The sequence below is a fragment of the Brachyhypopomus gauderio genome, chromosome 3, assembly GCF_052324685.1.
Source record: "Brachyhypopomus gauderio isolate BG-103 chromosome 3, BGAUD_0.2, whole genome shotgun sequence".
NCBI lineage: Eukaryota > Metazoa > Chordata > Actinopteri > Gymnotiformes > Hypopomidae > Brachyhypopomus > Brachyhypopomus gauderio.
The window spans coordinates 32,845,696-32,859,030 of NC_135213.1; the positions used below are offsets into that span (position 1 = coordinate 32,845,696).

At 45.6% G+C, this 13,335-nt stretch overlaps 1 long non-coding RNA gene across 1 annotated transcript in view; it reads right to left on the reverse strand.

The window, feature by feature from the left end:
- Positions 1-1,464: 1,464 nt before the first annotated feature.
- Positions 1,465-13,335, reverse strand: part of LOC143509212 (uncharacterized) — a 36,552-nt gene continuing 24,681 nt past the window's right edge. The window contains exons 3-4 of the long non-coding RNA XR_013129610.1: positions 5,074-5,134; positions 1,465-1,795 (exon numbers count right to left, since the gene is read on the reverse strand). This is a non-coding gene — a long non-coding RNA (uncharacterized LOC143509212). The remainder of the gene's footprint in view (positions 1,796-5,073; positions 5,135-13,335) is intronic.

Below are 13,335 nucleotides of genomic sequence, written 5' to 3' on the forward strand. Positions count from 1 at the left end.
TTCTGGGAAGACCTGCACTAAACCTGTGATTCATAACTGAAGATGGAACATTAGTCATTGCAGATTTACAACAGACATCAGTCAATCATCGCGGATAACGTGATTGGGCTGATGGCTGTCATTTTAAAGTAGTTCTTATTTCCATTTACAGGATTGCAGATCATAGGCAAAAAGGTTTCTACAACAGTAAAACAACTAATTATTTTCATTAGATGTCAGGTACACTTAGTGTGGTGGAGGATGGATGTCACAGGATCAAACTTGTTTGTAATTATTGAACCATGTAGACAGAAAGGCAGACAGGAGCGCGCGCGCACACACACACACACACACACACACACACACACACACACACTTACCAGTCAATCCCCATACATTATCATATCCCTTACATCTCTTTGTCCCTTTTAGTCATGAGAGTGAGGCTCTCCAGTGCTCCAGATTCATGGAACACCTGGCCATAGCATGGTCACATGACTCTAAGGTCAGGGCCACGGTCCCTCACACACAAAGGCTCCCTTTGTCCTCAGGTGTACCGCTACACTCCCATGTGGTACACATGTATGACACAGCGGGACAGGGTAGAATATATGATCCGGCCTCTTCGTCCCTGAAACGCACCACTCTGTGTGTCTGGAGAGTTTCCTGATGCAACTCTGTGAAAACAGCATACTTACGTTACGCCCCAAACCCCGCGTTCGCCTTCTCCTCGGCTGAGGGTGAACTTGTTCTCATTATTTGTTGTTGAGTGTTGGTTGTTTTTTGGTTTTGGTTTTTTTTTGTGTGCAAAAATTAGAGGCGGATAATACATTTACATCATGAAGTGCAGACCAACTGGCTGCCATGTTCCATGTAAATGCCTGTCAAATCTGCGCAGAACATTGTGGCGTCATAGCAAGCAGGCGATCCTGGCAAATGTCTTATTTATTTATTTTTGTCAATTGTTTCCTCCATATTTTCCATGATCCCCTTTGGCCACCCAGGCTAGACATTAGTGGACATCACATCTGCTGGAGATGTATGGTGATTGTAACTGTAGTAACAGGTCAGTCAATCAGAGACCACTGCAGTGTTCTGTATGGGTATACACAGCCAAGAAGCTAGCAGTGCCCTCCTGTTTGAGACACGAAGGACAAGTCAAACAAGGAAACAGATGAACGTGAACAAAGATGACGTAGACACTTACAGTATGTCAGAATATTGCTCGACTTTGACTTCAGAAGAGCCGGCATTACTCCGGAGAAATATTGCAGCGGGTTTATTACAGGAACGTGGCAGTAATGCCAAGTGCAATGTTCCCTTGGTCAGTGAATGATTGAGTCATGTCAGCCACTGTTTGAGTCATGTCAGTGGACCTAAGACTGATCATTTTAACACCCCCCCCCCCCCCCCCCCCCCCATCATTCACATTTCCAAAACAAAAATAACCATGGCCAGAAAATTTCCTGATAGAAAAATAAACAATTTATTGAATAAATAAACCCCAGTGTGCAAACATATTCCAAAAACCTTCAATTCAGCCTAAAGATTTATACAAGGAGGACGTGGTAAATCACACAATCCACAGTGACTTCACTCGTCCTTCCAGCTTCCGTCGAGCGTCCAGGAATGTGGGACTGAGCACCGTTGTCCCGTCGACCTCGGACAAAGAGACTGATGGTATCAGTCCAGCCAGACAAAGCCGAATAAACGGCAGAGGTGCACTCTGGGTATTGTCCTTTGAGCTCGTGTCCTAGGATACTCCGCTCCAGAAGGCAGGGACGGGCTGGAGTGGTCATTCGTGGTCGTCCTCCACCTAGGGAAGAGAAGAGGTGTTAGAGGCGTGCACCAGGTCAAACGCCTGGCCAATCTAAGATGCCTTCAGAGCTGATATTGCATATCGGAATTTGTGAATATCAAGTTCACTATATATATATAGTGTGTGTGTGTGTGTGTGTGTGTGTGTGTGTGTGTGTGTGTATGAAGGACCTTGCATCTTGCAAGGTCTTTATTAGGTTGATACAGGACCAGTTAGAGTTTCACAAATTCTTAATTTATTTATCAAACTATCAATATGCTGGTGAAAAGTGATAGCATCTTGAGGAAAGGAAATACACTGATGAGATTCTAGAAATGTTTGTATAGACACTTCTGTGCAAAACATAGATGAATCTTCCCAGTGCAATCTCACAACCATGCAGAACACATCCATATTCCACCTTCTGAATGAATATTGGTGATGGTTCATGTTACCTCATGCTAACTGACTGTTGAGTTGTGATGCTAACTGGCATAACTGTGCAGATTTCTTTCAAAGCGAAGAACAAAACTAAGTCTTAGTCTGTAAATATGGACCTCAGCTGTTCAAGGCCAGACTGGTCTGGTGCTTGTAGCCCTGGACAGCCCTCTCACGTCTACTCTTTTTACATGGCACACTCAATAAACCTGGGGATGCAGGTATCGGGTGTCTCAGATCTAGGATCATATCTCCTCTGTCTGTGTGATAGCATTCACAAGGATATGGCAGGCAAAAGCTGATCCCAGGTCAGCATTCTTACTCTGAGAACTTAAAAACTCCTGATGGCATTACCCCAATGAAAACATTAACCTACGTATATATTTACTTTCCTTGACTGTGGACATAATCTTACTGTTGCTATTTACTGTTACAGCAGTTCATCACTAAATTTGTATGCTGCAATAAATTCAGAAGACTGTGTGGTACTGCTTACAGCTGTGTAAACATTTTAACAGGCTCTTAAGAAGTGTGTACTGTGAATTCACAGTCAATCACAGCTCCCTCAGGTCAAGATGATGTAATCCTTTCCATTGACCTGGAGTACAATTAAATCAGACAACCCTGTAGGAACCTTTTGTGTCACTTGCACATATTTCTATAGATTTTCAACAGAGCATCAAATGCGGCGTGTCTGACTGTACAAATGTAAAAGATGCGCTACTCCGACACGGACGTGTGAATCTCAGAGCCTAAGCACACGAGACACATGCAGAAACCCACTCTGGTTCTTTAAGGGACAACAACAGAAAGATGCCATAGGTCTTAGGATCGTGGCGTAGTCGCCCGTGACACAGTGGAAAACAATGAATGCTGACATACACCCTTCCCACTTCAGGTTACACTTTTGTTCCACTGTACCCTGAGTCTTCTCACATGGATTTTCTTACCCTCTGTAGAACACAATAAGACGTTTCGTGTGTGTTTGTGTGTGTGTGTGTTTGTGTGTGTGTGAACAACATTGGTCTGGGAGTGTCTTACATTTTAACCTTCTCTTAATTTCTCTAAACCTATTTTCTCAAATGTGGTCAGGAAAGTGAATAGGTGATCGGATGTCTTATGGTTCCCCCTCCCCCAACACGCCCTCTACAAGACTATCACGTTGCCACATAACTGTGGAGTATGATGGCAAATATGGAGATAGATTCGACAGTAATGTTCGAGGAACCTTTATGGAACCCTCTGGCTATGCAACCTCACCTTAGATATTAGTTCAAAAGTTGGTTGAGTAGATACAAGGTTGAGGTTGAAGCAGATTGCAATACTAACGCATTTGGGTAATGGTTTTAATATGAGGAACACTGACCACGTTCCTGCATTTGAAACATCTCATGTTGACTTTATACTGAAACATGTTGACAAATGCTTTTGGATTACTGTAGATCCACTGTAGATACTGTAGGTATTTTTTTGCCCACTCAGACAGAGTATGAGACTTTCCCTGTGCTAACTTCCATTTTCTTCAAAAGAAGGGATTAGATTGCTGAGATGGTTTGTTCAGAACAAAGCAGCACTTCATCCTTCTGGTCTTATGATCTTAGTACTCCAACCATGTGCTTGGATGTTAGTATTTTCAGCACAGCAAATCCAGACCAGTCACCTGCAGTTAAATGGTAACTTTCACATTGTTTCAAAATGATAGAGTTAATGTTCTTAAGCGTGTATTTTTTATGAATCCTTTCCACTGCTAACGACAGAGTCTACTCTTCCTTGAGCAACTGTTGCTTGTTTTAATGAATGCTATAGAATACACTTGAGCATTGCGTATATAGTCCTCTAGAAGTCATTTACTTGGTTGCATTTAGCAGAGACTTTCATCCAAAGCAAATTACAGTTATGACAGATTATAATTCAAGCAGTAAAGGGTATTGCTCAGGGACCCAATGGGGGGCAGCAGTGACACTTGAACCAGGAACCTTTTGGTTACCCATCTAGTACCTTAACAGCTGAGCTGAACTAGGTACCAGACCACGCCTCGGGAGAGGGGTGCGCGCTTGAGGACTGATCCGAGATCAGCGGCTGTGAGCGCCATGATGCGGGTCTCGCAGGGCAATCACTCCACACGTGAACTTCATTTCCTCACCGAGATAAAGAAGTGGCGCTTGATCCGCACTCGTCCGAACGGAACGTCCCGACTCGAGAGGTGCGACCGCTCCGAGTCTGTACCAGGTCTGCACCACTGACCCAGACCTGCTCCCCACGAGCGATTCCATTAAACCAAACAGCGCTCTCCATTTACCCAACACAGCTGGTTCTCCATATGGCCAGTGGTGGATAGCCTACCAATGCACCCAATGTATCTCTTGCCATCAATGGGCAACTAATGATATTCATTAGCATGTAAAGTAATGCGATGATGTGAACCATACGATCAAGTGGACCAGTTTCTGGCTGGGGGTCTAATGTAATCTATCCAGCATAGGAAATCATAGGGACAATTATGCAACGGGGTCTCGAAGTGAAGACTTTATTTGCTGAGCGTGCAATAGTTCTGCATATGAATAATATGCATATATTTGCAAAAGGCCCAGAAAACGACTGTGAGGGCTAAATATGCACTTTGATTTCAAACTTGACTCCATTAAGTGTAAAACTGTAATACATAACCATAAATCACTAAAGTTTTATTTAAATTAAATTTGGTGGTTAAATAAACCACAGAATGCTTATCAAATAAATGCCTTAGGATCAGTTAATGCAGTTCACTTCTGAAATGTTTCTTCTCCAAAACATGGAGGCAAGTTATTTCACGACTCCTAAGGCAGTTGATTACCAATTAACAAATAGCTCACACAAACCTCCACTTCTGGGACTAGCAGACGATCGACCGTGTCCTGGACATCTTCTGCCATTTTTACCCTAGAATGAAAAACATGAAGAAACATCATGTGAAAAACAAAAGAACTGTAGAGGGCTCCATATGACTAAATCAGACAGAAGCTCTTGAACCCAGGCTATCTTGACCTACTTCTCCTCCCACCACACTCCTCAGGGTAGATGAACCCAAGCTCTCACCACACATCCAACCATACAGAAGCAAACCAGAGCGCAGCAAACATCCTACACCCCCACCCCACCCCACCCCCACACACACAACTGAGATGCACTGAGCTACACTGAAACTGTTTCTGCTATTATAAATCATTTATCTCACATTCCATTACGCCTTTTAACCCCTCAATGAAAGCACATTGGGCGTGGATTAAAAATACAAGGTGTGTGTGTGTGTGTGTGTGTGTGTGTGTGTGTGTGTGTGTGTGTGTGCGGCAGTGTGCAGTCACGGGAAGTCTTCTGTTGTAGAGACTTGTGACCCAGTTGTCTCCTGGACTGAGTCTGAAGTGCTTCTGCACAGATATTAATTATTAGATATCTGCTGTTGGTTGACCTGTACCAGCTGTGTTAGTGGCTCACACCCGGGAACCAGCGAGCACCAGACTAACAAGGACAAATGCTCTAGTTTTGTCTTAGGTTGCAAACTCATTAGCTTGGCAATTTGGATTATATTCACAGCAGTTAATCTCAAAATCTTTAAAATCCCAAAACAGTTTAGTTTAGTGCTGGTAGACTGGGGGATGAGTCAGCAGACCTACCCAGACAGAGCTGGAATAATCATCCACCTGACTGCATCATTATTAATGGCTAATTATGAATTAGAAGCATTATCACACAGGTGTGAGAGCTTTTTGTCTTTAGGTTATCTTGTTTGTGTTAAAATTAAACATATACGTCCACAGAAATATAAATAAGCTCTTAGAACCGCAACACCCAGAAACCCTCCACCCTCCATCTGTCTGTCACCCCCCCAGTTTGCCTACGGTGGTCTGGGCACCAATGGTTTGGTCTCGTCTTGGCATGCTGGAGCGTTGCCATGGAGACCTGGATAAACCTCCTTGCTGCCACCCGGCATGGTGGCTGAGGCCTTGTACTTGAGCGTGCCTGTGAGACCATACACACATATGTACACACACACACACACACACACACACACACACACACACACACACACACACACACACACACACATTCAACCACACACACACACACACACACACACACACACACACACACACACACACACACACTCAACCACACACACACACACACACACACACACACACACACACACACACACATATGTACACACACACACACACACACACACACACACACTCAACCACACACACACACACACACACACACACACACACACACACACACACACACACACACACACCCACACACGTATGTACACACACACACACACACACTCAACCACACACACACACACACTCAACCACACACACAAACACACACACACATATGTACACACACACACACATTCAACCACACACACACACACACACACACACACTCAACCACACACACACACACGTATGTACACACACACATGTATGTACACACACACACACTCAACCACACACACACACACACTCAACCACACACACAAACACACACACACATATGTACACACACACACACATTCAACCACACACACACACACACACACACACACTCAACCACACACACACACACGTATGTACACACACACATGTATGTACACACACACACACTCAACCACACACACACACTCAACCACACACACACACACACACACACACACTCAACCACACACACACACACATATGTACACACACACATACACTCAACCACACACACACAAACATACACACACACACGCACACGCACACTCAACCACACACACACAAACATACACACATACACACACACACACACACACACACATTCACACATACACACACACATTCAAACACACACACACTCAACCACACACACACACACACACCCGCTCAACCAAACACACACCCGCTCAACCACACACACACACACCCACTCAACCATACGCACGCACGCATGCACACACACACACACACACACACACACACACACACACACACACACACACACACACACACACACACGCCATGGTCTCTGACCCAGGCATCAGAAATATCCCATATCCGGGCACCAAGGGTCTCTTTTCATATATGTGCAAATGATTTCATGGCTGTCCAAAGATGGCAAGAACTACCACTCCTCCTAATGGTTTACACACAGGACCAGGACCTGCCACGCTGCAGGGATGCCTACAAAACCCACAACCGTAGATAAGTGCATTTGATGGTGGATTACTATAAAATTTACAGTACTTAAAAAAATGCAAATAAAAGCAGGATTAGAGCAGACCATACTGTATAACTGCAGTATAAGAAGTTTAAATTGTAGATGATTTATTTTTTTTGTAGGATTAAGCTGTGTGCGTGCGTACATGTGCGAGCATGTGTATGTGTGTGTGTGTGTGTGTGCATGTATGTGTGTGTGTGTGTGTGTGTGTGTGTGTGTGTTCATGCGAACCCTTCTGTCCAGGGACATATAGAGCTCAGACCACAGTTCGTTCAGAAGTGATTCTTTTCATTAGCCATTATAAATAATTAAATGTTGAAGCTATTCTGCTGTTCCTTTTCCATCCACAAAAACAGCCTGCACTAGCACTTATAGGTGCCATATAGGCTATACACATTCGCACGCACGCACGCACACACACAAACCACAACGTTACACTTCTCCCTTATCATTTCATGGAGAATTATTAGTCTCCTCTGTAGAGCTAACAATATACTTACAGCTACAGTTATTTTACTGTACAGTTTGAAACTATGTAATGTACAATGAAAAAAACACAAAAGCATAACAAGGGCAACAACAAAATAACAACAACAACAGCAACAACAATTGTGCTCACGTTTGCCAGCATTAAAGCTTATAACTGTGCAAACGGAACATACAGAAAGGGTTAATATGTGAGCTTACATCCTCTCCTCTCTTTCCCTCCCTTTTGTGTGTCCAAGATGGCAGCACCCTACTCTTACGCATACGCTAAAAATAATCCCTTGTGATTGGATGGCTAATTTGAAGTGTCAATTATTCTTATGCAAATGTGTGTGCAGTTTCTCACGTTTCAAAAGAGGAAGAGCACAGATGGCTACACAGAAATCTCCGTGTGCAAGGCAAAAGCAGCCTGCCAGACGAAAAAAGGGGGGGGGGGGTTCCTTGCATAATGTGATGCCGCTATTTGCATGTCTGTCCACCTCTGCGATGTAACGTCAAGCTTAGCAGACATGGCTAAAGCTAAAGGGGCTTTGCATACGGTCAAGAGGGCAACACACACAAAAAAGGATTGCTAACTTACAAATGCTAATGCTAACATTACATCAGCAAGCTGTAGCCTCTTTGGATTGATATTTTTGCTAAAAAAAGATAAAAAGAAGAGATTTTTGTTCTATTTCTTAAAGCATTTGTGTACAGCTAGTGTACAAACCCAGATTTCTAGTCTTTAACTATGTCGATTAATGCGTGACAGAGTCAATTACGAATCAAAACGATCCGTGTTATTAGCGGCGAACCTCCCGCTCCTGCCAATCAAGCAGTTTCATCTCAGTGCGGGTTCAAAAAAGCGAACATGGGTTTGCCACAGCGGGCGCACAGAGGGAGGAATTTGAAAGGGAGCGTCCGACAGACAGTTGGAAAAGCGAGAGAGGGAGAGAACAAGACGTGGTTCTGCCAGCGTGACCTGAACATGCCTCTAAAAGGCGATTCCTGACAGTTCGCTCGCACTCAGCCTCAGAGACAGCGGCCTCTTTGCTTTCACGTTAAAGACCATGATTTCACTTCAGACAAGCCCGCCGCACGACACACCCGCTGTGAAACCTGGCAACTCCCAGACAAATATGCAGCTAAGCTTCAGTAGGCTAGCACAGAAATGGTGGACAGCTTGGTTTTACCTTTAGGAACAAAGGAGGTGTTAGCATGCGACCACCCTCAGCCAAATGCTAACTGTTTAAAATGAAGGAACAGCTCCCAGAATGCCTCACAAAATGTATTTGAGGAAAGAATTTCTCTTACAAAAAGAGGAGAGAGGTGGTCCATGACCTTCTCAGCTGATGCAGTAGTGGAAGACAAAGAAAAAAAAAGCTTTTCAGACCCAAAACAGTGGATCAAGAAACCTGCTGTGGCATCTTGTTACATCACGACAATGGAGCCCTTTCAAAGTGAGCCTCAACATGGCAGCCAGAGCCTCAAGTTCTGTTGATTTGTCTCACACAGGAGGTCAGGAGCGCGAGGAGGTAAGGGGACCGCTGAGTTATCTTAGACGATAATGGCGGTCTCTGAAACGAGACGGCCTCAGTGTGTTAAGTCTGTTATGACCCCTCTAGCTCCTGAGCTAATACTGTTAGTCCGGAACATTCCAAAAATGCAAGAGAACATCACAGCTTTAAAGCCCTGTCTCCATATGGTTGGAAGATCACATTACCAATGTTGGAAGGACAAAGAGATGTACAAGATGTTGATTCTACCTAACAAATGAAGACACCTTTTTAAAAACCAATGGATCGTAGCGACCGTAGTAGTGAGATCTCAAAAGTTTGTATCAGAAAATGAAAATCTATGAATATGATACCCTGTCCTACTAAACTTTCTGTAAGTTGTCATATGAATCAGGTTATGCAAACTCTTCTGAAATTGCTTATTTCCAATTGATATCATCAGATATTATTGATATCATGTTGTTTAAATCATTCACCAGAACCGAGAAGTTTAAAATTTGACAACTGACATTCCACATTGCAACCTAAAATATATCTGTGGTTAAGCTTAGCATGACCTGGTCAAAACCCAGTATCTTAATTATGCATATTGGTGCTCCTATATGTATTCTGTTGACTGACAAACGAGCACTTGTGGCAGTGCAGTGTGGTCAACACAATTCCTTCTTTAAGCGGGAGAAATAACAACAGCCTACACTGAACAGTGCATGCTGGATCTTCTAATAGAACAAGACACAGTCTTGCTTAGTTGACTACCTGTCAAACTGTGGCCCAGTCTAATCATATGTGACATCATATAACATAATGGCCAATGCTGGTTTTCACTGCTCTTACACTGGTTTTGGAGTTTTTCCCAGTTAATGGAATTTGTGCACACTTTCAGACAAAATGTGTATCTTTCTGGGATCCGCCACTGTCCTTTTCTTTGTTAGAGGTTGAAGCCAACTCAGAGTGTTTGATTGCGTGGTATGATGGCAGAAGGATCTCCGTCCTATCCAAGTGCTTCCACATCAAACACCCAACGGCAGGTCTGAACAGCAATGCTCGGCACTGTTCTCAAACGCTGAGTTTATGACACAAATGGTGGCTTATGCCACACTGAATGCAATGGTCTAGTGTAACAGATGCATACATCGCCCTGATACTGTCACTGTCATCATGGACGAGGCTTTTCACACAACTAGAACTCCATATGCTCGTTTCTTTTATTTTCACCTCCCCCCCCCCCCATTCTCCACCCCTCATCCATAGAAAAAAAAGTGTGTGTCTCTGTGTGTGTTTGTGTATGTCATACACATCAAAAACTGTAAGGTGAATCCTTTTGAGCTGGCGGCACGGTCGGCCACAGAATGAATAAACATCCATGTCAGGAGAAACCGATACACTCGCTTTTCAGCTACATGGGCCTCTCGTGGGAAAAAACGGCCGGCACACAATGGACAGAGACGGCCTTTTGTTGAGGCTCTCAGGGCTGTGGACCAGCTCCTCACTGCTGCCTGCCTGTGCCTTGAACAGACCACTCCCCTCAGCTCTCACACACACACACACACACACACACACACACACACACACACACACACACACGCACACACACACACACACACACACGCGCGCTCACACACTCACACACACACACACGCTCACACACACACACACACACACACACACTCACACACTCACACACACACTCACACACACACACACACACACACACACACACACACACACACACACACACACACGCATACATGCTCAGAGTTTGTTTCCTGCATCATCAGAACATGGCATGATGCAAAATCTCTTGCAAAAAGATAATGTTGCAAAAAGAAATGTGTGAGAAAAAAAAAGTATATATATATATATATATATAATAAATAAGAGGAGGTGAGAGTGTTAGTGATGGGGGAGTGTATCTGAGCCTGTAGTTAACCCCCCCACCCCCACCCCCCAGGGGCTTTTAATACCAGCCCTAAATCCCTGGGATAGTGAAGTTGCTCCAAAACAAACCCACAAGGAAGGCCCCACGGCAGAGCTGCCCGGGGGGAATTTACATGCTCTTTTGTCCAAGATTCAAAGGCTTCAGCGTCAGACAGGCAGGGCTCGGGTGGGTGGAGGTGGGTGGAGGTGGAGGGGGGGGGGGGGGGGTCTAAACGTAGGTTGCTCAGTAGTGATACTGAACTTGATCTTGACATTGGTGAATCTCCCTGTGTCATGATAGGAAGACCTCACAGGTTATCCCTCAAGATAGACAAGTGATTTACTGCATGTTTGGAATCACGCAGAGAGGCACGATTAGAGCGAATAGTTTGAACAGGGAGAACAGGCCAAAAATAAACAAGTAATCACTTTCGGGGTTTGATATGAATGTCTGATCCTTATGTTCTGTGTCAGCCATTCAAACTCACTGAATGTGCCACTCGTGCCGTCGGGCAGACCTCACAAAGTCGGCGTCCTCACCGAACTGAACGACTTCTGCAGGGTGTCGATAAAGGCGCCCTGCCCTCCCGCCCGGCACCGTACGCCAAGCCTCGCTCTCACGCGCCCCCTTCCCCTCGGCCCATTCCCTGCTTTCAGCTCCAATTTGGGCCACAACAAAGCTGTTCAGCATGGAGGTTCAGCGGATCAGAATGGGGCGTGGCCGGAGCCTGCTGCGTGGCTATAGAGTGGGCGGGGTAAGAGCGGGTGGTGGGCGCCACCCACCGCCGCGTCTCTCCCACTGATGAGACACAAGCGACACATAGACGTCCCACAGACGCGCTGACCTGCTGGGCGAGGGCAACTCACTGGTCATCGCATGCCAATCGGCATGGCAACGGAGGAGGGGCTCCTCGTGGGCTGCTTAGGATCGACTGGATCGTGGATTAGGATCCGTTACTTTTAGGATTCAGGTCTTGTAGGATTTGGCTTTTGGTCAGCATGAAATTCACGGTGCGGGTCGCTGAGTACAGGCCGATGAGTACAGGCCCCTTACCCGTTCACAAAAACGACGCCTCAGGTTGCGAATGTTTTCACGTAAAGAATGCGTGCGTAACAATACGTCGGAGAATTTGCAGAAAACTTCAAATTCTAGAAAGAATCCCAGAGTACTTCTTGTCTCCATTGTCATTTTCTTGTACGAGAACAGAACTGCCTGTGTGTTTGCGAGTGTCCGTGCGTGTCTCCTAAGCCCCTTTTTGCTCTTTTCGAGTGCGTGGCACATGAGCAAATGCTTCTGTGAGGTCCCAGAACCAAGGGAAGCTCGTGGGTCAGCGTCCACTGCCAGGCCTCCGTCTTGCCCCCCATGTGAGAGGCACCACCATAACTTAGTTTGTCTTCCAAACAAAGTTTCGGTTGAGCTTGGATGGATTCATTAGGAGGCTTTTCTTTGGAGCCAATGAAGGTTGAAAGACCTCCAACAAAGGAGTTAATCACAGCCCCTCTTGGGCAGTCCGGGCCGGAGCGTCTCTTCTCACCGGCTGGGCTCCCCAGACGCTTCTAGCGGCTAGCGAGTGCTTCTTGGCCTTGCTGATAGACACAGATGTTGGGGGGAGGTGGTGCTTGAGGTCACCTCCACCCGTGGAACGGCACATCCGAGGCGGGTGGGATGGGTGGGGACGTATGGGGACGTGCAGGCGCATGTATGTGTGCACACACGTGAGCTCGTGTCTGAGACGAGGGCTGGAGTGACACGTGGTTGGGTGTGTGTCGGGGGGACGGCTTAGCCAGCGAGAGCGGTGGCTGTGTAAGTGTATTTGAACAGGGTGGCTATATGTCTCTTGCACGTGTGTGTGTGTGTGTGTGTGTGTGTGTGTGTGTGTGTGTGTGTGTGTGTGTGTGTGTGTGTGAGAGAGAGAGAGAGAGAGAGAGAGTTGCTGGGTGGATAGGTGGGGGTCTAAAGCAGACAAAGCAGTCCCA